Source organism: Arachis stenosperma, chromosome 9 (assembly GCF_014773155.1).
Source record: "Arachis stenosperma cultivar V10309 chromosome 9, arast.V10309.gnm1.PFL2, whole genome shotgun sequence".
In the NCBI taxonomy this organism is placed as follows: domain Eukaryota; kingdom Viridiplantae; phylum Streptophyta; class Magnoliopsida; order Fabales; family Fabaceae; genus Arachis; species Arachis stenosperma.
The window spans coordinates 136,858,024-136,862,458 of record NC_080385.1 but is presented as its reverse complement, the minus strand read 5'-3'; the positions used below and the strand labels follow the sequence as shown (position 1 = coordinate 136,862,458).

The window sequence follows — 4,435 nt, the reverse complement described above, 5'->3', positions numbered from 1 at the left end:
TTGAATCTTGCTTCCATTGTGCGCCCTCTTCACATATGATTGTGAGGACTTGGTCCAACCTTTGATCAAAGTTGACCCTTCTAGTGTAAGGATGCTTATCTCCTTGCATCATAGGCAAGTTGAACGCCACCCTCACACTCTCCGGACTAAAATCCAAGTATTTCCCCCGAACCATAGTGAGATAATTCTTTGGATTCGGGTTCACACTTTGGTCATGGTTCTTTGTGATCCATGCATTGGCATAGAACTCTTGAACCATCAAGATTCCGACTTGTTGAATGGGGTTGGTAAGAACTTCCCAACCTCTTCTTCGGATCTCATGGCGGATCTCCGGATATTCACCCTTTTTGAGTGAAAAGGGGACCTCGGAGATCACCTTCTTCAAGGCCACAACTTCATAGAAGTGGTCTTGATGCACCCTTGAGAGGAATCTATCCATCTCCCATGACTCGGAGGTGGAAGCTTTTGCCTTCCCTTTCCTCTTTTTAGAGGTTTCTCCGGCCTTGGATGCCATAAATGGTTATGGAAAAACAAAAAGCAACGCTTTTACCACACCAAACTTAAAATGTTTGCTCGTCCTCGAGCAAAAGAAGAAAGAAGAGAGTAGAAGAAGAAGAAATGAGGAAGAGGGAGATGGTGGTGTATTCGGCCAAGAAGGGGGAAGAAAGGGTGTTTAGGTTGTGTGAAAATGAAGAGTTGAAGAAGGGTATTTATAGGAGAGAGGGGGGTAAAGGTTCGGCCATTATGGGTGGGTTTGGGAGGGAAAGTGGTTTGAATTTGAAGGGTGAGGTTGGTGGGGTTTTATGAAGGATGGATGTGAGTGGTGAAGAGAAAGATGGGATTTGATAGGTGAGAGGTTTTTGGGGAAGAGGTGTGAGGTGATTGGTGAATGGGGGAAGAAGAGAGAGAGTGATGGTAGGGTCCTGTGGGGTCCACAGATCCTGTAGTGTCAAGGAAAAGTCATCCCTGCACCAAATGTTGCTCAAAATCACGTTTTGAGCCATTCTGGCGTTAAACGCCGGGCTGGTGCCCATTCCTGGCGTTTAACGCCAGGTTCTTGCCCTTTACTGGCGTTTAACGCCAGTCTGGTGCCCCTTTCTGGCGTTAAACGCCCAGAATGGTGCCAGACTGGGCGTTAAACGCCCAACAGCTAGCATTACTGGCGTTTGAACGCCAGTTTCTTCTCCTCCAGGGTGTGCTGTTTTCTTCCTGTTTTTCATTCTGTTTTTGCTTTTTTCATTGTTTTTGTGACTTCTTATGATCATCAACCTACAAAAAAGATAAAATAACAAAAGAAAATAATTAATTATAAAACATTGGGTTGCCTCCCAACAAGCGCTTCTTTAATGTCATTAGCTTGACAGAGGACTCTCATGGAGCCTCAGAAATGCTCAGAACCGTGTTGAAACCTCCTAACACCAAACTTAGAGTTTGAATGTGGGGTTTCAACACCAAACTTAGAGTTTGGTTGTAGCCTCCCAACACCAAACTTAGAGTTTGACTGTGGGGGCTCTGCTTGGCTCTGTCTTGAGAGAAGCTCTTCATGCTTCCTCTCCATGATGATAGAGGGATGTCCTTGGGCCTTAAACACCAAGGATTGTCCATTCACTTGAATGATCAACTCTCCTCTATCAACATCAATCACAGCCTTTGCTGTGGCTAGGAAGGGTCTGCCAAGGATGATGGATTCATCCATGCACTTCCCAGTCTCTAGGACTATGAAATCAGTAGTGATGTAATGGTCTTCTATCTTCACCAAAACATTCTCTACAAGTCCATGAGCTTGTTTTCTTGAGTTGTCTGCCATCTCTAATGAGATTCTTGCAGCTTGCACCTCTAAGATCCCTAATTTCTCCATTACAGAGAGGGGCATGAGGTTCACACTTGATCCTAAGTCACACAAGGCCTTCTTGAAGGTCATGGTGCCTATGGTACAAGGTATAGAAAACTTCCCAGGATCCTGCCTCTTTTGAGGCAGTTTCTGCCTAGACAAGTCATCCAGTTCTTTGGTGAGCAAGGGAGGTTCATCCTCCCAAGTCTCATTTCCAAATAACTTGTCATTTAGTTTCATGATTGCTCCAAGGTATTTAGCAACTTGCTCTTCAGTAACATACTCATCCTCTTCAGAGGAAGAATACTCATCAGAGCTCATGAATGGCAGAAGTAAGTCCAATGGAATCTCTATGGTCTCATTTTGAGCCTCAGATTCCCATTGTTCCTCATTGAGGAACTCAGAGGAGATTGGTACACGCCCACTGAGGTCTTCCTCAGTGGCGTCCTCCTCCTCTTCTTTCCTCTCCATATTCGGCCATGTCTATGGCTTTGCACTCTCCTTTTGGATTTTCTTCTGTATTACTTGGGAGAGTACTAGGAGGGAGTTCAGTAACCTTCTTGCTCAGCTGACCCACTTGTCCTTCCAAATTTCTGATGGAGGACCTTGTTTCATTCATGAAACTTTGAGTGGTCTTTATTAGATCAGAGACCATTGTTGCTAAGTCAGAAGTATTCTGCTTAGAACTCTCTGTCTGTTGCTGAGAAGATGATGGAAAAGGCTTGCCATTGCTAAACCTGTTTCTTCCACCATTATTGTTATTGAAACCTTGTTGAGGTCTCTCTTGATTCTTCCATGAGAGATTTGGGTGATTTCTCCATGAAGAATTGTAGGTATTTCCATAGGGTTCTCCTAGGTAATTCACCTCTTCCATGGAAGGGTTCTCAGGATCATAAGCTTCTTCCTCAGATGAAGCATCCTTAGTACTGTTTGGTGCATTTTGCATTCCAGACAGACTTTGAGAAATCAAATTGACTTGTTGAGTCAATATTTTATTCTGAGCCAAAATGGCGTTCAGAGTGTCAATCTCAAGAACTCCTTTCTTCTGACTAGTCCCATTGTTCACAGGATTCCTTTCAGAAGTGTACATGAATTGGTTATTTGCAACCATCTCAATTAGTTCTTGAGCTTCTGCAGGCGTCTTCTTCAGATGAAGAGATCCTCCAGCAGAGCTATCCAAGGACATCTTAGATAGTTCAGAGAGACCATCATAGAAAATACCTATGATGCTCCATTCAGAAAGCATGTCTGAAGGACATCTTCTGATTAATTGTTTGTATCTTTCCCAAGCTTCATAGAGGGATTCTCCATCCTTCTGTCTGAAGGTTTGGACTTCCACTCTAAGCTTACTCCATCTTTGTGGTGGAAAGAACTTTGCCAAGAAGGCATTGACTAGCTTTTCCCAAGAGTCCAGGCTTTCTTTAGGTTGAGAATCCAACCATATTCTAGCTCTGTCTCTTACAGCAAAAGGGAATAGCATCAGTCTATAGACCTCAGGGTTAACCCCATTAGTCTTGACTGTGTCACAGATTTGCAAGAATTCAGCTAAAAACTGATGAGGATCTTCCATTGGAAGTCCATGGAACTTGCAATTCTGTTGCATTAGAGAAACTAATTGAGGCTTAAGCTCAAAGTTGTTTGCTCCAATGGCAGGGATAGAGATGCTTCTCCCATAAAAATCAGGAGTAGGTGCAGTAAAGTCACCCAGCACCTTCCTTGCATTGTTTGCATTATTGTTGTTTTCGGCTGCCATGTCTTCTTCTTCTTTGAAGAATTCGGTCAGGTCCTCTAAAGAGAGTTGTGCTTTGGCTTCTCTTAGCTTTCTCTTCAAGGTCCTTTCGGGTTCAGGGTCAGCTTCAACAAGAATGCCTTTGTCTCTGCTCCTGCTCATATGAAAGAGAAGAGAAAAAGAAAATATGGAATCCTCTATGTCACAGTATAGAGATTCCTTGAAGTGTCAGAGGAAAAGAGAAATAGAAAGAAGAAGGAGAAGAAGAATTCGATCTTTTAATTAGATAAGGTTCAAATTGTGCATTTAGGAGGAGTGGTACTCCATAAATAGAAGGATGTGAGAAGGAGGGAAGAGGATTTTCGAAAATTCAGTTAAAAGATTTTGAAAACATTTTGAAAATTTGATTGATAATTTTCGAAAATTGAAAGTGAAAAAGAAATCAAGTGATTTTTGAAAAAGATTTTGAAATTAGAAATTAAAAAGATTTGATTGAAAACTATTTTGAAAAAGATGAGGTTAAAAAGATCTAATTGAAAAGTTATGGTTTTAAAAAGATGTGATTGAGAAGATGTGATTTGAAAACAATTTTAAAAGATATGATTTGAAAACAATTTGAAAAGATATGATTTTAAAAATTAATGACTTGCCTAACAAGAAAAGATATGATTCAAACATAAAACCTTTCTTAATAGAAAAGGCAAAAAATGTTCAATCAAATCATTAATTGTTAGTAAGTATCTTTGAAAAAGGAAAGAAATTGATTTTGAAAACATTTGATTGAGAAGATATGATTTGAAAAAGATTTGGTTTTGAAAAACTTTGAAAACTTGAAAAAAATTGATTTTGAAAACAAAATCTTCCCCCTAGCACCA

The 4,435-nt window shown here is 40.9% G+C and overlaps 1 non-coding gene across 1 annotated transcript; it reads left to right on the top strand.

Moving 5' to 3' along the window:
- The first annotated feature begins 3,071 nt into the window (after nt 1-3,071).
- LOC130953012 (small nucleolar RNA R71) lies at nt 3,072-3,179 on the top strand. The gene has a single exon (XR_009075185.1). It is a non-coding gene; the product is annotated as a small nucleolar RNA R71 (small nucleolar RNA).
- Nucleotides 3,180-4,435: the final 1,256 nt, after the last annotated feature.